Consider the following 22,946-nt stretch of genomic DNA (forward strand, 5'->3'; position numbering starts at 1 on the left):
CCATGTGACATCCCTGCTCCCCCTTCGCCTTCTGCCATGATTGTAAACTTCCTGAGGCTTCTCTAGAAGCCGAGTAGCTGCCAGCTCCATGTTTCCTGTACAGTGTGCAGAACAGTGAACCAATTAAACCTCTTTTCTTTATAAATTACCCAGTTTCAAGCATTTCTTTACAGCAATGCAAGAATGGCCTAATACAATAAAGCAGTTCTTTTATAAAAGGTCATCTACCCAAATATACATCCCACCCTCACACAATAATACAGAGGTGCAAAGGAGAAGGAACAGAGAAGAGAATTTGTCCATTTCATCCAAATATTCAAACTTATTTTGAATATTTCTAACAAAACTGTTCACAATATCCTTTATTATATTTAATGTCTATTGGATTTGTATTTATAATCTAAATTTTATTCCTGATTACTGATAAGTTGTCAGCTATTTTCTTGTCTGTTTTTCACAGTGTTCAGAAATTTTGTTCATCATTTCAAATATCAATTTGGCTTTGTTATTTTTCTCTAATGTATATTTGGTTTTAATTTTATTTATTTCAGCTCCTATCTCTATTATTTCCTTCCTCCTTTTCTACTTAGTTTGGATTTGGTATTCTTTTTCTTTTTCTTGGGATGGAAACATACATCATTGACTTTTCACCCTCTCTCTTTTTAAATATTTGCATTTAAGGCTATAATATTTTCTCTAGGTAGTGCTTTAGTATATCTGACACATTTTAATGTCTTTTTTAGCATGTGGTCCAAATGTTTTTTAATCTTTGTTTTTCTTTTATGACTCAAAGATTATTTAAAAGTCCATTGTTTTATATATAGTCATTTAAGGTTTTTAGTTTATCTTTTTGTTTTAGAATTTTAAATTTCTTTTGTCAGAAAAATACTTTAAAAGGGTTGCAACCTATGGTAATTTGTTGAGACTTTGTTTATAAACCAAAACTTGCATTTTTTTTTGTAAATGCCCCATGTGCTCTTAAAAAAAGGTACAGGCCCAGCTTTCAGTAATAGAGGAGTAACTACTGTTGACCATCTACCCTATAGATAAAAACTATAACCTCTGGGAAAAAGAGAAGAACACCTACTTGAGGGCACTGTAGAGTAGTCCAAAGCAGGCAGAAACTGAAGAAGTGAATATTTGTGGGAAAAGGAAATGACAGAAAGTAGCTTCCTATTTCATCTAGTTTTTGGTCTTGAATGCAGAAACTGGCTGATTCCAAACAGGATGGCCAAGTCTCAAACAAAAATAAAGGCACGATCTTTCTGTCTTGAAGAAATAGTGGACAGAACTCTAGATGACAACAGAAGAAAGAAGTAAGACAGGTGAATCTTAGAAAATAGACATCCAGAAAAAGAGAGCCCCCAGTTCAGAATATAAACTCTATCCAAATCTTAAACTGACCCTTAAACTCTGTAAACACACGACAAACTCCAAGCAGCCCAAATAAGGCTTAAAAAAATTGTAAATAGAAGTCTGTAACCTCTTCCCCTAATCCCTGGAATCTGTGAGTGTTACCTTATGTGACAGTCTATGTAGTGATTAAGTTAAGGCTCTGGAGATGGAGAGATTATCTTGGATTATCCAGCTGAGATCGCCCTAAATGCAATCACATGCATCCTTATAAGAAGGAGGCAATGGGAGATTTTTACTACACAGAGCAGAAGGTAATGTGAAGATACCACAGAGAGAGATTTTGGGATGCTGCCCTTGAAGATAAGCAAGTGATGCAGCTATATGCCAAGATGTCCCAGCAAACACCAAAAGCTAGAAGAAGCAAGCAAATGAGTCTCCTGCAGAGCTTCTGAAGGGAATACAATCCTGCTAACGCTTAAATGTTAGCCCAGTGATACTGAGTTGGACTTGTGGGTCTCCAGAACTTGTGGGTCTCCAGAATCGTGAAAGAGTAAGTTTTTGTTATTTTGAGACATTTTGTTGTTTCAAATAATAGAGTAAATTTTTATTGTTTCATTGTGGTCACATTATGTTATAGTAACCTTAAGAAACCAGTATAAGAACTTAGCAGAGATTTCAGCAGCTGCTTGTCCAAGGGGAGACAGAGTTTGGAGTTGAGTGCAACCAAGTTAACTGTCTCCTAAAACAAACAAACCAAAAAAAATTAATACTCTTACAAAAAAAAAATACCACATACACACAACAGAATCCAGGACTCATCATCATGGTGTCCCAGATATACTTTAAAATTTCCTGCTTCACTGCTCTCCACTTCATCCCCTCTCCTCCAAAAAATAGGAAAATGTGATTCATATTCAAGAGAAAATTCAGATACTATAATCACAGGCAAAGTTTTAAAAACTGCTATTATAACCCTGTGTAAGGCCAAAAAGGAAAATATGTCCATAGTGAATATTTTCCCCAATAAATTTTCTGCACACAAATCTTAGCTTCTGCTTCCTGGGTAACCCAACATAATATAGTAAATTATATATGCTCATTATAGAAAGTGTGAAAAACTACAAGTCTTAATAGTTGGAATGAAATCCCCCCAAAGACTGACAAATTATTGTTTGATGTTAGTTTACTAGGCTTTTGTAATTTTGCAAATTTCCTCTGAATTTTCATGGGTGTTCCAATTGAAGTCTGACTAGTTGCAGTAAATACCAGAAGACAGGATTTTAAAATTCATCCTTCTCCTGTTCCCTTTTTAGCAAGTATCGTCTATATATTTTATATGTCCAACATCCATTTCTCTACAGACTTCCCCTTATTATACAAACATGTTCAAGTTTTTCTCATGGAAAGTGATTCTGGCCCTGCCTTTCCCTCTAATTACAGTAAGAGACCCTGAGAACTAAACATTTGCCACTGTGATCCTCACATGTGGCTTTCACATCATTTTTCAATTTTCTCCTTATTTTTTTACCTAGTTCTCTAAGAGCTCAAAAGCTCCCTCCTCAAATATTCTTTTTCGGCCTATCTCTCACTGTTGATTTTATTAAAAATTGCAGAGCTAGTTTTTGACTTTCTTATCACTTTTTCTTCTCTGTGATATTACAAATTCTTATGGTCCCAACTTCATCCTATAAGATCATCTTTCTATATCCAACCTTGGATACACTCTGCACTTCAGATTCACATATCCGTTCCTCTAGTAAACATCTTTATCTAGTTGATTCAAAATCATGTCAAATTCAAAACGTCCAAAACTAGCTGATTACTTGAGTACAATTTACAATGAAGCATTGTGACAACAGCACCACAATATGCCTAAGAGGAAAAAAAGGAAGTAGAGATGACACTTGGGTGAACACTTAACTATTCTTAAAGTAAAAATTGTTTATATTCAGGGAAATGAAGATGTAAGATGGCATTCCTAGTAAGAAAAAATATATAAAACATTTATATTGTAAAATAGTAAGGCATACTCGAGCATTGAGAGGAGTCGATTGTGATTAAATCATAAGCATTAAGAGGATGAAAAATAATTAGAAACTGCAGGGGCCTCCTCATTAATCCTTAAGTAAATGAGGAGAACTCCAGTTGTAGGGCCTTTGTACTTTCTGATTTCTCTCCTGAAATGCTCTTCTGTTTTCTGCATGAAAACATTGTTCAGATTTTTATTAAAATATTACTTTCTCGGTGAGCCCATTCCTAACCATCTCATTTAAAACTCACTTTCACCAATCCCCATCCCAGATCTCTCCATCCCCTTTCCTACTTCCAATTTCTCAATGGCATTTTCCATTACAGTATGTGTCCTGTGTTCATTGGGTTTATTGCTTATCTTGTAGAATATCGTTACCTACCTCTTCTCCAGAACTTAAGCTTCATAAAGTAAACAGTCCATAGGGCGTGATAGGTACTCAATAAATATTTGTTGCCTATAAAAAAAGAAAATTAAAGAATTAGGAACACAAACAAAACAGAGTACCCTTAATGCCATTCCTTTTGCTTGACTCTGTCTTCACACCTGTTTTTCTCTCAACCTGGACACGATTCCTCCCTCTTCCCCACCTAGACTGTTTTCAACCAGGTGAATTCCTGTTTGCCCGCCAAAATTTTGTCAGAAGTTATTTCTTTCGTTAAGCTTTCTCTATCCCTTCTTCCTACTCCCATGCCCAGATATAACCACTTCCTCTTCAGTACTTCCACACTTTACACATAAATTTATCATGATACTATAAAATTTTGTTGTAGGCATTTATTGATATATTTCTGGTCATTGCAAATAAAAGCTCCTTAAGGCAAAGGCTATATTTTGTTTATTGGGTATCCTGGTCAGAACTGAAAAAAAAAATGTTACTTCTGTCTACTTTCGATTATATGTCATTTGAGATGCCTTCAGAAAAAGTGTCATATGAATTAGGTATTTGTAAACAAATGAAAATCAACTAGATAAAGGATAAGAAATAGCATACATGTATTTTTGTAGTGACAACTTACTTTGCTTTTAGTTTCCTTATTCTCATGTGAAATAGCAGAGATTTTTAAGGACCATATCACCAGTTTCTCACTATAGAAAGAGCAGCTGTGTCACTTTTTATCTTCATTATATGTTAACTTGATGCTCTCGTAACTTTAAATATGAAAATACGGCAAGTCACAGGTTAAAGCACCAAAAATTCTAAATCCACCTAGAGAAGTAGAAAATATGTAGAATTCAAACTTTAGGACTCTGAATTCCAGCTTGTTGTTTCTGAAGAAAATGAGATCTTCCATTGTCTTGTTCTGTTGCCATTCCTTTGCATCTTCAGTAATATTATGAGGAACATAAACCACAAATATTTCAACACACAAGGAAAGCAAAAAGCACAGCTTGAGAAACTATTGCCTATTTCCAGTAAATCTAAGCATTTAGCCACCACTGAATTTTCAGTTAAGAAGCTCTACTTAAAAGAAAACTTACATACACTTTAGGTAGACATAATAATTCCCTTTCTCAAGAAGCTGTACCATTTGGCATTGAAATAAAATTGGATCAAAGCCTGGACTTGCCTCCACCTGTTGGTCTAACTAAAGGGAGTTAACTGATTAGATATAGACATATATATTTATCGCATATATTGCTGGAAGCTGCCTATCATACCTCTCCAGTATAGCTGAATGTCTGAATTTTTCCTATATTGCTACTGCTCTTTACAATCTTATTATTCTACATTAAGTAGGTTGTTCTTATACTATCAAAAATTCCATTATTGACTAGTAAATTTCTAGTAAAAACACTAACCTAAGTCAGATTAGTTACAAAAAGAAAAACACACTATAATGATTTATTTAAACTGTAGTCTTGAAAATGATATGAGATGCTAAAGTATTTCATGTGTGCCACAATTCTTTGAAAAAGCATAATGGAATTGATGGGAGATGCAGGGTTGTTGGAACTGGAATTACTCCACCCTGAGACGCTTTCTCACTTTAAAAGTCCTCTCTCAACTAAGTCCTCCCCTATTTAAAACTCTCGAATGGCCGGCCCTACATTACAGTGTTAATGTCCAATTATTTTTTATTATGTATGATCTGACCCTTCCCCACTTCTCTGACATCATCTCAAGCCATTCAGCACTTTGCTTACTATGTTGCAGCCACACTTGCCTTCTTTCTGTTCCTCAAATTTGTCAAACTCAGTTGCTGTTCCTTTTTTTGAAAAGAGGTCTTCTCCTGGTTCTTCACATGCCTGGTTACGATTTTTTGAACTCTAGTATTAAATAGCACCTCTCAGAAAAGACTTCCCTGACAACACTACTAAGCAGAGGTGCACAGCCTACTGCATGCTGAGGCCCAGGCCACCATTGTTCAGCCACTAACTGAATCCCTGAGGACCCTAACAATACTGTAAAACTAAACCACGGGTTTTGACCAGATGCAACAAAAGAAAATGGAAACTTCCTACCAGTCCACTTTTATGCTCTCCTGTATCCCTCCTCTCTACTTTTGTGATGACAATAAAGCAAATCAGCAACAATTCCTGCAATATTAAACGCCAATTTTTTTAGATTATTTTTTCAATGTCCAATTAGTTGCTCAAATTCAAAATCAAGAAGTCATCCTCCATTCCTCCATTTCACTCACTCATCTAATTCATTCATAATTCATATTAATCCTCTTCCAGATTATATTCTAATGTATCATCAGTGCTGTCACTCTGATCAAATCTACCAACAATTATCTTTCTGGAGGCCTAGTGCAATAGTTTGCTAATTGATTTCCCTCCTTCCACTCATGTCTCCCAGCTTTTTGCTTTACTCAAACAACCAGAGTGATCATTTAAAAGTAAAATTGATATTTTATTACTCCCTCCTTTGAAACCCTTTAATAGCCTTGAATTCCAGCTAGAACATCCAACTCTTTTTCATTACATATGGTCTGGGGCCTCCTCACCTCTCTGACTTCATCTTAAACCATTCAACACTTTGCTCACTGTATTCTAGTCATACTGGCCTTCTTTCTGTTTTTCAAATGTGCCGAACTCAGTTGCTGTCCCTTTTTATAGAAGACCTTTGCCTGGTTCCTCATGATTGGCTATTTAAGATTTTTCAAGTCTAATCTTAAATGTCACCTCTTAGAGAAGACTTTTGTGACAACACTATTAAAGTGTCTTCACTATCACATCACACTGTTGTTTTCCTTTCCTAACACTTTCCTGTAGGAAAAAAACTTGGTATTTATTTGTTTATTTGTATATCTCTTTTCTCTCTCTTCAAGAGCATATGCTCTATGAGAACAGGAACTTATGTGCTTAGCAGATTTATTATTATTTATTTATTTATTTATTTATTTATTTATTTATTTATTTATTTTTTTGAGAGGGAGTTTCACTCAGTCACCCAGGCTGGAGTGCAGTGGCACGAACTTGGCTCACTGCAACCTCTGCCTCCTGGGTTCAAGCGATTCTCCTGCCTCAGCCTCCCTAGCAGCTGGTATTACAGGCATGCATCACCAAGCCTGACTAATTTTTGTATTTTTAGTAAAGACAGGGTTTTGCCATGTTGACTAGGCTGGTCTTGAACTCCTGAATTTAGGTGATCTGCCCACCTTGGCCTCCCAAAGTGTTGGGATTACAGGCATGAGACACCACGCCCGGCCTCAACAGGTATTTTAGAATAAATAAATAACAATAATAACACACGACTATTTTAAAAATATATATATATCCATGGCAGGCAGTAATGAAAGAACAATTTTTGTGAGCACTCACATAGTCACAAACTGACAACTCCCCACTGGATGAACTGTCCTATAGAGTGGTCCAGTCAGAGCCAGGGTAGGCTGCTTGGTTATGCTCCAAGGTAGGCTCAAAGGAGTTAGCACTGCAGTGATACAGTCAGTCCATTTAAGCAAAGCTTTCTAATGCTTTTACATCAAATGACTTGGTGGTTTACTTACTAATGTTGGTAATTGATTAATTCCCTTCACATAATAGAAATACTCATAATTCTGCTTAGGTACCCAAACTTTATTTTCCCCTACACACACATAATTTCCCTAAACTTGGAGTAGGTAAAATTTTTACACCAGTCAGAAGAGAGGAAGAGTTATAAAGTTACTCAATTAAACCATAAACTGACCAGATTATAGAGCAGAGTCACAAGGTTGAGTCTGGAGATACTCACTTTAATTTATAACTACTAATTATTAATGAAAAACATTTCTAGAAACAACTTATTCAGAGAAGGTGGTTTCTCTAAGAGATTAAACTATAGTTCTGCTACAAAAAAGTTGATTATTTATTTATTTAATTATTTTTAAGAGACAAGATCTCACTTTCTCACCCAAGCTAGAGTGCATAGCTCACTGCATCCTTGAACTCCTGGGCTCATAGAATCCTTCCACCTCAGCCTCCCAAGTGGCTGAAACTACAGGTGTGTGCCACCATGCCTGGCCTGAAATGACTATTTTCAGAAAACTAAGGGACATGTCTTGCTATAGAACTGTGGATATGGTGCTCATGTCATGTATTTTCAAATGTAGGCTCAATTTCAAAAACCTTATTTAAAACTAGATTTATGGAGGTTTAGGGTGACTGCCTGAATCTGAATATTTTTACACGCTATCTCAAAAAACATAAGAGCAACAAGGAAGGCAAATAAAATCACATATGACTCAAGTATTCAACATTACTAAAAGTCAAAGGATACTAACAGAGTCAGATTAGGTTTAAATAAATAAACACCCAATTTCTGACAGAGTTCCCATGGCTGTTGCATATCTGCAGGTATGGATGGTAGGAGAGGGGAGGCTTAAGAAAGTCCATGAAAAGAGGACAGAGTAAATATATGCATTAAGGAAAAAGTATTCCTAAGGGGGCAAGAAAAGGATTCAGCAGCAAATGCACAAGTATTGGCCTGATACTTGGTAATTCACATTACTACAGGAAAGGTACTTGAAAGTGAGAACTGGAGTGACAGCCTGAGAGAAGAACTACTTCTAGGGAAGAGAGATAAACAGAGAAGGGTGATGCCACTTGGGAAAATATGGTAGTAGAGGAAAACAAAAATACAAAGAGGAGGGAATTAACAATCTTGCAGAAACAAAAGGAGAAAAAATAAACCATCACCAAAATAAACATAACGAACCATTAACAAAACTACATTTCCATAAACTAAGAGACAGCTTTCAAACAAAGAATCTTGTTCTTTAGATGCTCACAAATAGAAATAAATTAAACAAATTTTATATATGGCATTGAAGTAAGAAAACAGAAGGTGTAAATCAAGATTTCAGTTGAGAAAATTTCTCCTTAAAAATAAAACAAGCCACAAAGCAGAATAAACCTATAACACAACGCTTAAGTCTTAGTTTAAAATCCTCAAACAGGAATTTGAAGGTATTTTTAGAAAATACAAAAATTAAAAATGCAAAAGCTAAGAATACAAATGGTCCCAAAAAAAGCACCATCAACAAAATTTCCACTGAAAGAAAGCAACAAGAGTTTAGTAAATTACATAAATCATATTAGAAAAGAAGGATAAATTACCAAACGTTCAAGGGATAATAGATTTAAATGGAAATTTAGTAAGGAGCATTGAGGAAAAAGGGAAAGAAAAGAAACCACAAAAATGAAATAAAGAAGTAAACACGTTTAGAGAGATAGTAGGTGATATAGAAGACAAAGAAGACCTAACACACATATAATTAGAATCCCAGAAGAAGGAAAGCAACACAATCAACAGAAATAATATTTAAAACTATAATCTAACAAGACTTTCAAAAGAAAACTTTAATTTAAAAACTGACTGCCCATTATGTACCTGGGAAAACTGACCCAGAATAATGACTCTGAGACATATCCTAGTAAAATGATTAGGTTTTATGAGACAAAAACAAAATCATCAGCATCTGCAGATAAAACAAAATTATAACGATTAAAAAAAGTAGGCTGGTGCCAGAATTTTCATAAGCAACATAAAAAGCAAGGTCACATTTAAAAAAAAATAAGCACACTTTTTAAAAACCTAGAGAAGGTGTGAGAAAAATATTTTATATGCAGCCAAGTCATCCTTCAAATAACAAGCCTATGAAATAAATAGCTTTGAATTAAAAGAAACTCAAGGTGTATTATTTTCATGCTCTTCATGAGTAGTCTATTACAAGATAAACTTCACCAAAACAGATGCCTGGGGAAGCTTATACAAAAGGACCAAAGATGAGCATTTAATGTGTTTAACTGTAGAACTAACACTAATACAAAGTTGATATGTGAATGAAAGAACAGTGTGTAAGCATTACATATACTGACAAAGTAGAAAGAACACAACTAATAGATGGAAGGAGAAAAGAAAGAGAAAGGAGAGAGTGGAATAAGAGCATTGACTGTAAAGGTGATAGGCGGGAGTCAAAGAATACCACGTACATTTCACAAACTGCAGAGTAAAACATTAAGGAAGAAATAAGGTTATTAAAGGCATTTAAAGGTGTGCATGAATAGGTAGTAGATAATACAAAACACAATAATTTCTAAATACAAAAGGAGATTTTCAAATAAAGGAAATAAAACTCCATAAATACAGAAAGGTACATAGTAAATATAACATAACAGACACAATAATTATAACATAATATGACAGAAACCAACATAATTATTGTACCATTGAATATAAATAGGCTTTACTCACATACTAAAAGAAAGCTCCGTTTGAATTGGCTCTAAAGCAACTCAACTCTGCTGTGCACAAGAGACACACATAAAACATAATAATTCAAATGTGCTAGAAATAAAGGCATTAGCAAAGCTATATCAGGCAAATGGGAACAACAAGGAAGCAGGAATTGTGTTTCTGACATTCAAGTAACATTCAGGGCAGAAAGTATTAAATGAGAAAAATGGGCACTTTAAAATATTAAAAGCCACAACTTACAATGAAGATATGAAAGTTATGAATATGTAAGCACTAAGTAATACTACAATCACTTAAAACAAATGAGAGGAGATATAAAATAGAAACACTATATTTATTTGATTTTAATATATTACTCTCAGTGTAAGACAGGTAAAAGAAAAAAAGGATTAGAGAAAATATAAATAACATAATCAACAATATAGGTCTTATGGAGGTACATCAAACATGACACTACATAGTGATATGGAGAATATAGTTTCTTCTCAAGTACACATGGACTAGTCACAAAAAGAAATCATATGTTAGATCACAAAGAAGAAGTCTGCAACTTTCATAAGTTGAAACAATGACAACACACTCTAGTTACAATGTATAAGAATGAGAAATTAAAATAAAAATGGCTTTTTCACACAGAAATAAAAACTGTCTACTAAGTAACTCTTGGGTAGAAGGGGAAACACAGACAGAAATAACAAAATTTTCTGGGAAAAAAGAATGATAAAAAACTACCTATTACAATCTGTGGGATATATTTAAAGAAAAATTGGAGAATTCAGAGACTTAAGCATTTGTTTCAGGGGTCAGAAAACTACTGGTCACAGTAGCGGCGAACTCTAACTCACTGTCTGTTTTGTATGGCCTACAAAAAGAGTCATACTTATTCATTTAAGCATATTCTGTGACTGTTTTTGCACAACTGCAAAGTGGAGTAGTTGTGAGAGACTGTATGGCCCACAAAACATAAAATATATATTATTTATAGGCCCTTTACAAAAATAGTTTGCCAATTCTTGCTCCATATGTATCAATAGAAGATAGATGAATTGTAAATAAATAAATTTCCCATTCACAAAGTTTTAAAAAGTAAGCCAAAATAAGCACAGTGAAGAAAATAACAGAGATAAAAACAGAGATTAATGAGGTAGTGAACAGAAAACAGTCTTTCAGATAAAAATCTTGATTCTCCAAATAAGTCAACAAAATAGAAAAAACACTAGCTAATTGAGTAAAAATAAAGGAAAAGAAATGGCATGGGAGAAATTACTATTGATATATAGGAGAAATATATATGTAATATATAGATCATATATCATATATGTAATATATATTAATCATACATAATATATTTTATAAAATATATAAATATATAAAATATAAATATGTATTATATACATGATTAACATAAAAATTAACATAAAATATATATGATACATATATATCTTTATAATGTATGTATTGTAAAATAACTAAATTTAGATATATGTTGAAAACTGAAAATACAGCAGATAATTTCTTATGATAATACAGTTTATCAAAGTTGTCTCTGGTAGACAACATATTCATTTCCATTAAAGATATAAAGATCCCTCACACCCATTAGGATGACTACTATTAAGTAACAAATAGAAAATAAAAATAAAATTGTTGACAGATGTGGAGAAATTCACATCCTTGTGCACTTTTGGTGGAAATGTAAAATGGCATAGCCACTGTAGAAAAAGTATAGTGATTTCTCAAAAAATTAAAATAGAATTACCATATGATCCAGCAATTCCACTACTGGATACATATCTGAGAGAATTGAAAGCAGGGTCTCGAAAGATATTTGTATACCCACGTCCATAACTATTGTCCTAATATATTTGGGCTACTGTAACAAAATATCATGGAGTAGGTGGGCTATACACAACAGAAATTTGTTTCTCCACAATTCTGAAAACCAGGAGAGCCAATGTTGTAATTTCTATTTCAACAGTCAGTAGGCTTGAGAACCAAGAATACCCAATGCTTCAGTTTGAGACCAACGTCCCAGCTCCAAAACATTCAGGCAGAAGTTCCTGCTTTCGCTCGGGAGATTCAACCTTTTTGTTCTAGTCAGACCTTCAAGTGATTGGGTGAAGACCACCATATTATCATTCTACTGATTTGAATATTAATCTCATTCAAAATTACCCTTGCAGACACACCCAGAAAAATGTTTGACTAAATACCTGGGCATTCTCTGGCCCAATCAAGTTAATGCATAAAATTAACCATCACATTCAGCAAAAAAAAGTGTCAGTATAGAACTACAAGCCTCCACTCTGTAAAAATTTTAGTTAAGTGATGGTTTGGAAGAGGTGGAGGGGAAGAATGTGGGAGATTTGAGAGGAAACAAAAGAGAGTTAAATCTTCAGCTCTTCAGATGTTTAGAAAATAACTCATAGATGACAGATGATTTGTAAACATACAATTTACAGTTTTGAGAATTAATACTAGAAAAACATATCAAAAGAGTTGCAAATGGCTGCCTCAGGGAAACAGAAATTGTGAGTAGGAAGAAGTAGAGCAAAGGGACAACCACTTATAATTTGTCATAGTAATAACTTTTTAAAAATTATGTACCCTTCTAAGAAATTGTTCCTGGTGGAATATTTGAGGAGTTAGTTTAGAGACTATATTAATTGGAATACAAATAAGAGTACCTCATCCTGACACTTAGCATTCACTGACTAACATCTTGGTGAAATTCAGTCTTCTATTTATTTGCCAGGGCAAAAGAATATAATTTTAGAAATGTAGGTCTAATAAAGAATACATTTATGTACCCTTCCAGAAAAAAATAATAATACAAACATGGACATCTGGTGGTTGAAAAAACGGATTAATATAATAGAGAAAAGGGTAATCAGGATTAAAAGAGAGATTTTCAACCAGGAAAGAGAAGTAGAGGGATCAGTACATTATCTTAGAAGCAGAATATTATAAACTCTGGAAATTTTAAGACCAAATTATATCACCTGGGAAGCAGAATATTATAAACTCTAGAAATTTTAAGACCAAATTATAACTATAATTTGAAAGACAACTTCGATTTTATAACTATTTTTGTTTTTAATCACAATATTTAATTTAGTTTGAAAAATCAGCTAAACATTTTTAAGTTTTTCAAAAATGTACCTCGATAATACATTTTTTTCTAATCTGAACAACAAACTATTAAAAAAAAACTAACAGTGAGCAACAAAAAGTATCTGAATCAGAAACATCAAGTAATAGCCACAAAAGTAGCAGAATCCATTAAATACTGACACTTAATAAAACTTGCTGAAAGGCAATTTTCAATGTCAAGGCTACCACTAAAAGAATACAAACAAGACATATATAATCCAAATCCTGGAAGAAAGACTTCCAGGAAAAGAAAATAGAAAAAAATAAATTTGCAGCCCATCCAATATCCTTCTTTTTTCACCTTATCTTTTCTTGGAATTACTTTGAAGCATGATTGTTAAATAGTTAAGCCAAAACTTTCAACTATAATGAAATATAGCAGAAACCAGGCAACTTGGAATAAAAGAACAATGAGTTCTCAGATTTAAATAGTCTTTTTGGAGTAGCCCCTGTGTGCCAGATTCCTTTAGAACAGGCAGGATTTCATCACAAATCTTCAAGACGGGTTATCCTTATCCTCATTTTTATAAATGGGAAACTGAAACTCAGAGAAAGCTAATAGCTTGTCCAAGGTCATAAATCTAATGAGTTTCAGGGTTGTGGTTTAAGTCCAGGAATTTAGACTCCAAATTCCACTATTCTCTCAATAACTTCTTACTACAGCTCACTGAATTTCAACAGTGCTCAAGTTGGACAAGTCAACAACTTTTTTCTTTCCTCCTTTGTTGTGCTGACTTTCCTTTTCTCATTGTTTATGCAAAGAATGAAATCAACAAAATTACGTCTGCATTGTGCCTAAGTAAACAGAATGTGCTTACTTACAAGATGGAGTAGCACACATTTGTATTCCATCATGCCTCTGGCATCAATCTCAACAAAAGTGAAAAGAAGGACAATTCTAGCTGCTTCTAAATTTCCCTTACATTCTAGGAGCTGTGCCAAGTGAAATCTTGCAGTTTAACCTAACCAAAAAGAAAAAAAAAAAGTAAAAGAAAGAACAAAAACAAAAACAAAAAGAAGTTTGCACTTAATCTAGTAAGCAAGCTCACACACACTGTTCTATTATTTATAACTAATCCCAATAGTAGCCAATAAATTTCTCATTTTATACTAAAAACTCTAGTTACATAAATTTTTCAGTGTTTCTGAAATTATGAGAATACAACACAAATATCCACTTCCCTCTGAAGAAGGGGAACCAACTGTCAAATTGTCAGTATATGGGTTTCTCCAGAAAAATTCCTATTTTCTGCATAGCACTGGTGATGATAGGATGGAGAAACAATGCTGCTATGATAGGTTCACCTGTCATCTCTGTAGTCCATCCAACTATCCATCCTAAATAGAAGGTTTGGACATTTGGACAAAACAGGCACTTGAAGAGCTGAGGTATAGCTTTTCTGTTGAAAACATTAATGCTCAACTATATTGAGGAATTTATACCACAAATTTTACACTATATACTTACTATATTGGAGAATCCAAAATCCAGGTTGAAAAAAAAAGTAAAAAGTGGAAGAAAAAAAAAGGAAATGTTTCCAAGCAGAAGTCAAAACCTTTTGCATATATGTAAGTGAAGTCAAGGCATATTTCACATGCCAGTTAAAGTAAAACCTGTTTTATTTGGAAATAACTTGTATTTGCATAATTTCAATGTAAACTTGCTTGGCCATGCCAAGCTTAAAAAATTAATCACTTTACTTTTATTAAAAGAGATGAAAAGAGACTTTCATTTTGCATTCACATTTTCTGTGGATTTGTTTTTAAATAAAAGGAAAAGAGATTATCCTAAAGGACTATATATAAAAATATTGCAATTGGAATATTAGTTGAACAATTTTAGAAAATTTAAATACGTTTGGAAAATCCCAAAGAATCCAACTGGCAGTGCAAGTCCCGAACTTTTACAAAGTAAATGAATGCTTCCTTTAACAACCTTCAAAACATGGTCATTTGATTTCTAGCTGAAGTTTTCTAATGACAAGAAACAATGACAAGGGATTTTTTTGGCCTAAGATTTCTCCCCTCGCAATTTTGATGAATGAAAATGCTTTACATTGAGTCAAATTCCTCTTTTTAATTTTTACTTATTGATTGTAGATTTGTCTTCTTGACTAATACAAAATTAATCTAATTACTCATCTACTTACCACTGTTCTATATATTTGAATACAACTAGCATTTCTCTTGAATATGTTGTGTTCTACAGTCTAAACACTTGTAGGTCCTTCAGTGCTTCCTCATGTTAACGTGGTTTCCATTTTCTTCCTCATATCACTTAAATTCCATTGGAGGTGCCAGCGTTTGCAGATGTCTCTATTTAAACATGACATCAATTATTAAACATAATATTCCAGATGTATCGTGACCACTGAGGATTAAAATTATTTTGCCTTTCTCAGTCTTTGCAATATCTTTAATATTCATGATATATTTATATTATTCTCTAGTCAACTAAAACTTCCTGGCTTTTTTTACCCACATAAACATCTATATCAAGTTCTTCTCATCCTATAATGTATTTTTTTAATTAAAATCATTATTTCTCTAGAATCTAGATTCTATTATCCATTATATTACTTTTCTCTTCCAGTTTTGTGTGATTAGTAGATTTGACAAGATAGCTTGTGTCACTATGTTATTGATATAGTGTTAAATAAAAGAAGATCCCTTAAGGTATATCTTAATAGAATATATTTAGAAACAATAGTTCATCTGCTTTTAAAATATTCCTATCTGTATTATCATCTAATGTACATTGCTCTTGGGATATTCTTCAGCAAGATCTTGAGACATTTTGTTAAAATTTCAATGAAAGTGATTCATAGTAATTATATGTAATTCTCCTGACTTAGCAGTCTATTTATCCCAACCCCCTAAAAAGAGTATAATTTAAATTAATTTACACTTAGTGGATCCATTTTCTAAGTAAATAACACTTTTCATTCCAAATTCTCACAGACCAATTGTCCTGAATTTCCTGTTCTTTTACTGGATGGCTTGATTCAGCCTAATTCCATTATTAGCAGAAGACAGTCCATGTGAGTGAGTATGAGTACGTGTGTGCATGTAAAAGACAAATTTGTCTGAATCTATACACACAATTTTGAACAACTTGTCTCAATCCTGAAAGCCTGAGTGTATCTCTAGGTTTAAGAAATAGTTGAGAATCAATGATATAATTGTCCCTACATTCCTCTGGGTGAAAAGATAAAAATACATGAAAAAGAGGTTTTTAAGGTGTTGGACTGATAAAATAAGTGCCGAATGGCTCTTCAGAGCAAGTTACACCAAGTTTTAATGTCATGCAGACAATAGAAAGAATCATTACATGGTAAATTTAACAACTTACACAGACATTTATGTGAAATTTTTAGTTTTCAAAGTAAAGTTTTAATTTTACATAAAAATATACAGTTTAAACAACAATAAAGATATTCTCAGACCATGACATTGACAGCTATTGACATCATCCACTCCTACATTTTGTTTAGAATTTAAACAAAATGAAATGTGGTGTGGGGGGGTGCTTTTGTTTTATTTTTCCTGGTAAGTATTAGTTTAGCTATGATAGATTAGGTTAGATTACTCAGAAAAAATGCCTCAAAAGCTTCTAAGTCATAATTGATCTGATACTTGATTAACATTCAGTTCAAAATTAAACTCAGCTATACAAGTAGCCCGCCATGCAGCAGGAGCAACATCCTTGCACAAAATGAGTACCCCCGGGAAACCTCCCCACCACCCCTTCCCCACACAGGGAAAAGTCAGGGTAGGTGATGAGGGCATGGGCTGGGTCCAGAGATCCAGGACAGCAGCAGCCAGAAGACTGGCTGAGTCTTGCAGTCAGCTGCAGGAATGGTGCTCTCTCTTCTGGCCGTCATATTGCTCCTCACCAGGACCCTCTTCAGTGGGCTTTGCAGAAGGAGACAGGAAGGAGAGCCATTGCAGTACCCACAGATTTGGGAGTCCATTACATAACCTTGGCTCCAGATTCCTAAGACTAAGCCATACTCAGCAAGGCAGGGCTTTTTGTCTCCTTTGATCCCTTCCGTGTCCCCATATTCCAGAATCTTTGTGCCTAGCCAAGAGAATATGTTTGATAAATGTTTGTTGAATGTATATCTTTATACTGAGTTAATGAAAAACCCTACTCCACATCTATAATATTCCTTATTTCTTCCTACTCTATTTTTCTTTTAAAATATAAATAATATTAATGATAGTAGTTAACGTTTGTTGAGTGTTATATGCCAAATACTGTTCTGAACACTTCACATGAGTTAACTCATTTACTGAAGCAAATTAAATAAGCTTTCTTGGCTCTTCTCCCATTGCATATTTTATGATCTGAATTTCACTCTCAGATGTTGCTCCTTTGACTACAAAATGTCCTCCACTGGAAAGCACTTCAATTTTCCCAACTTCGCATCCAGACCCTAAACCAGCCTCCCCAAGTTCTGGCAAACCAGAAAGATAGCTGTACCAACTGTCTTTCTTTATTGTGTCAATATTGAAGGAATCATATAAAAATTTAGTTGAAGATTTAAAAAAATGCCAACCAGAACAGATTCTATTTGTAACTATGTTGTTTATACATTTCAGATTTTGACAATATGAAACGGTCTTCAAAAAGAATCACACTTTGTAGGGTAAGATCCGAACTTAATGATTTATGCCAGTTATATCTGGTCTCTGCCTTCTAATTAGTCATTCTCTGGCACTTCCCTATGTCTTTGCAGGTGTTGTTTCTCTCTGAATGAGATGACCTCTTCGCAAACATACTTCTTGACAAATTCTTATTCATCTATAAAAATTCAGCTTAGCTGTTGCCTCTGTAGGATGCTTTCCCTGATTAACTGACATCTCCCTTCCACATGTTACTTCTGCCCGTTGTTTCTCCTTCTTACACTGCCCTTAACCTGTTGTACTGCTAATTGTACCCTAAGCTGGAGTCCTTGACAGTTTCTCCAGACTTTAGCATGGTAATATGTGTTTGGTGCTCATTAAAGCTTTAATAGATAAATGAGGGAATTAATAAAGAAGATTCATTGCCAAATAATAATGAATTTTTCTTTTACCCTTGTTAGAATGAATGCTAACTATGCATTTTCCCAGATACTGTATAATGAAAAGCCTCCTTCAGCCCAACATTATTTTTTCCACAAGAATTCTCTCGAGGCAGCTTTCAATTCCATCTTCCTGACACTCTCTTAAGTCTCCAAAGGCTAGATCAGCTAATGTGTTCATGATGAAAAATGTTTGGAAAGAATAGAAGTAATAGCAAATATGTTTCCTTTGTGGATGCCTTCATTATCCGCAGCCACAGCTCAGACACAGCCAGTTCTAGGCTTCTATAGTAATCCTATTCTGCTCCCTACCGTCACTAAAGCTACGTAGGACACAACAAGAGGGGTAAAAGGGCAGCTTTCTCTTCCCCACTTCAGTCATTTATTGCACTGCAATATATTTGCACATGCCAAAAAAAAGCCAAGAGGAAACTTCAGTAAACACTGTGAAACATCTGAAATGATTTCAGTTTAATAACTTACATAAGCCTGGATAAACATTTAATGTGGACTCTTAAAGGTCAAACTATTTCCCTCTTGTGAAATTCATTAATAATCTTCATATAACGATTGCATAAGCTAGCTGCAAATATGTCAAATTTGTTCTAGTTTTAAATTTTCTTCTTTTATCTTATCCTTACCTTCTTTCTAGCACTAGACTGACTTCCTAAAGTACAACACTGATTGTGTCATTCCCTGGATCAAAAGCTTTTAGTAGAATCTCATTGTTATGAAACAACATACAAGAGTATTCCTGGATACTCTAGGGCCTCCAGGTATCTTATATTTCACCTTTCATTTATGTCTACCTTGTTTTTCCAGACAAATGATTCTCCTTGCTATTCCTAATTCTTTGTTCTCTGCCAAGTAGGGCTGTATTCTGAACTCCCTAATAATTTTCTACCTTTCCTTATTGCATGGTTTACATATTATCTCATTTAACATTAACAGTTTTGTGTGCATACATGAGTAAACATATGTACACAATTTAGATAAATGTTACCTTTGTGTAGACGTGGTTTCTTGTTTCTGTCCTCTACAATTCAGAACATAACAAATAGTAAGTAGTCACTAAATGTACATTGAATAAAATAATAATTATATTTCCTAATAAAACCTCCATCCACCATTCTGGTTAGACATAAAGGTTTTTAATCTCATAATTCATCTTCCACCCTTCAGTTGTTTTTCCACATGTTGCTTCTTAACTAACAGTCAGTAGAAGGTTGCAGAAACCTTGCTTGACTGAAAAATCTCCTCTCAGAGACTGTCACCGCCTTCCGACATTGCTTCTTGCTTGTGCTGTTCTTTCAATAATGTGGATGTTCAAAACCCTCAAAACGGGAAGAATGGATAAGCCACATTTTCATAATTACATCGGTGTGGAACTATTACAGACTATGCTGATAGTTTGCAAACCTAAACTCTGGTACTTCACTTTCAGATCCAGAAAATTCCAAATCATGGCAATTTTAGAAATGGTCCATAGAATGGATTGCAGGTCCAATTATGGCAGTCATTTAATCCCTGAAATCACAGTGATGCATTTGCATATTTGAAAGTCAGTATCATTCTTACACACTAACAGTGGTGTATTCACAAACATGAGAGATCATATTCCACTCTCTTGCATCCTTACGGAGGTCACAGTTTTGTACTTTCATTTCTAAAATGCGATTCATGGACTTAAAATATATTTGCTGACCTCTCTTAAACAGCGTCTCAGGACAAACTACTACTTTGCATGTTGCCTTTGAGATACAGCAGAATTTATCTTTTCATGAAGATTCTGTGTGTCATATATGTATGTATGGTGGGGTTTGGATTGAGATAACTCTTTAAGGGAACCTTTTAGATATGCAAATGTAGGTGTATTCTAGAACAGAGGCTTTTTCCATACAGGCATAACTCAGAGATATTGTGAGTTTGGTTCCAGATCACCACAATAAAGTAAGGATCACAATAAAATTCACATGGAGTTTTTGGTTTTCCAGTACATATTAAGTTATGTTTATATTATATTTTGGTCTGTTAAATGAAGAATAGCATTATCTCCAAAATTAATGTACAGATCTTAGTTTTAAAAAGATGTTATTGCTAAAAACTGCTAATAATCATCTGATCCTTCAGTGAGTAGTCATCTTTTAGCTTGTGGAGGATGTTGTCTCAATGTTGATGGTTAATCAGGCTGGTGGCTGCTAAAGGGTGGGGTGGTTGTGGCAATTTCTAAAAATAATGCAACAATGAAGTTTGCTAAATTGATTAACTCTTCCTTTCATGAAAGATTTTTTTTCTGTAGCATGTGATACTCTTTGATAGCATTTTACTCACAGTAGAACTTCTTTCAAAAGAGGAGTCAATCCTCTCAAACCCTGACATTGCTTTATGAACCAAGTTTATGAAATATTCTAAATCTTTTGTTGTCATTTCAACAATACTCACAGCGACTTCACCAGGAGTGAATTTCATCTCAAGAAACTGCTTTATTTGCTCATCCATAAGTAGCGACTCCTGATCTGTTACAATTTTCTCATGAGATTGCAACAATTCAGTCACATATTCAGGCTCCACTTCTAATTCTAGTTCTCCTGCTATTTCCATCACATCTGCAGTTACTTTCCTGCTGAAGTCTTGAACCCCTCAAAGTCATCCTAGAGGGCTGGAATCAACCTCTTCACAACTCTTGTTAATGTTGATTTTTGCGCTCCTCTGATGAATCATAAATGTCCTTACTGACATCTAGAATGGTGAAACATTTCCAGAAGGTTTGCGATGGACTTTTCCCAGATCCTTTAAGAATCACTATCTCTTGCAGCTATAGCCTTACAAAATACATTTATTAAATAATTAGACTCGAAAGTTGAAATTACTCCTTGATCCGTGGCTGCAAAATGGATGTTGTGTTAACAGCATGAAAACAACATTAATCTCCTTTTACTTTTTCATTAGTGCTCTTGGATAACCAGGTGCATTGTCAAATGAACTGTAATATTTTTAAAGAAATCTTTTCTGAGCAGTAGGTCTCAATACAGGGCTTAAAATATTAAAACTATGCTGTAAACATACTTGCTATCATCCAGGCTTTGTTTTTCTATTTACCAGCTCAGGCAAAGTAGAGTTAGCATAATTTTTAAGGGTCCTAGAATTTTTAGAATGGTAACAGAGTAAAGTCACCAGCTGCATTGCTTTGAACCCAAGCACTGACTTCTCCATTTTAGCTTTGAAAGTCCTACATGGCATTTTCTTCCAGTATAAGGCTGTTTTGTATACATTGAAAATCTGTTGTTTAGTGTAACCTCCTTCATTAATGATCTTAGCTAGATTTTCTGAATAAGTTGCTGCAGCTTCTTCATCAGCACTTGCTGCTTCACCTTGCACTTTCATATGATGGAGATGGCTTCTTTCTTTAAGCACCATGAAACAACCTCTCCTAGCTTCCAACTTTTCTTCTGCTGCTTCCCCACCTCTCTCAACCTTCATAGAATGGAAGAGAGATAGGGCCTTGCACTGGATTAAGCCTTGGCTTAAGGGAATGTTGTGACTGGTTTGATCCTCTATCCAGACCAGCCTAACTTTCTTCGTATCAGCAATAAAGGCTGTTTTGCTTTCTTATCATTTGTATGTTCATTAAAGTAGCACTTTTAATTTCCTTCAAGAACTTTTTCTCAGCAATCACAACTTGGCTAACTGTTTAGCACAAGAGGCCTTGCTTTCAGCACATCTTAGCTTTCTACATGCCTTCCTCACTAAGCTTAATCCTTCCAGCTTTTGATTTAAAGTAAAAGGTGTGTTTCCCTTCCTGTCACTTGAACACTTAGAGGCCATTGTGGAATTATTCACTGGCCTAATTTTAATATTGTTGTATCTCAGGGAATTGGGAGGTTACAGGAGAGGGAGAGAGATGGAAGAAGAGCTAGCTGGTAGAGCAGTCTGAACACACCTAACATTTATCAATTAAGTATCAATTAAATCTTATATCTTGCAGTTCATGGCAACCCAGAACAATTATAATAGTAACATCAAAGATCACTGATCACAGATCATGGTAGCAAATATAATAATAATGGAAAAGTCTGAAATATTGTGAGAATTACCAAAATGTGACATAGAGATACAAAGTGAACACATGCTGTGGGAAAAATGATGCCAATAGACTTGCTTCATGCAGGGTTACCACAAACATTTAGTTTACCAAAAAAAATTGCAATATCTGCGAAGTAGAATAAAGCAAAGCATAATAAAATAAGTTGTACTTGTGTATTGAAATTCTAAAAGCTGTGCATAATGTCTCGAGTTTAGACATCTGGACTCTAAGTAAGTAAGGAAGATCTAATGTAAAGTAACATGGTCATGGCCAGGAAATCAGTCTCTGCAGCAGAGTGACATGTATGGGAATTAGGAGAGTGCTGGTTGATCCCTGGAGGAGGGATGTGGCAAGTGAATGTAGGAACCATTATATCTGCTCTCTGGCAAAAGGGGGGCTGTGAGATTTCCATGCCTCCCATCTGCAGTCTACATTATAATTTTTTCTGTTCTTATGCTTTTGTGTAGTTTTGTTAAACAGTAAACTTTAAAAAGTTGTTGGATGAATATATTCCCACACATAGGAGTGCTCCAATATCCTAGAAGAGTAATATTGACCTGGCAA

General features: G+C 34.4%; 1 long non-coding RNA gene across 1 annotated transcript in view; it reads right to left on the bottom strand.

Moving 5' to 3' along the window:
- LOC134756518 (uncharacterized) overlaps window positions 1-22,946 on the bottom strand; it is a 103,791-nt gene that overhangs the window by 3,336 nt on the left and 77,509 nt on the right. Inside the window, exons 4-5 of the long non-coding RNA XR_010129249.1 lie at window positions 4,405-4,595; window positions 3,768-3,842 (exon numbers count right to left, since the gene is read on the bottom strand). This is a non-coding gene — a long non-coding RNA (uncharacterized lncRNA). The remainder of the gene's footprint in view (window positions 1-3,767; window positions 3,843-4,404; window positions 4,596-22,946) is intronic.

This window comes from Gorilla gorilla, chromosome 10 (genome assembly GCF_029281585.2).
Source record: "Gorilla gorilla gorilla isolate KB3781 chromosome 10, NHGRI_mGorGor1-v2.1_pri, whole genome shotgun sequence".
In the NCBI taxonomy this organism is placed as follows: domain Eukaryota; kingdom Metazoa; phylum Chordata; class Mammalia; order Primates; family Hominidae; genus Gorilla; species Gorilla gorilla.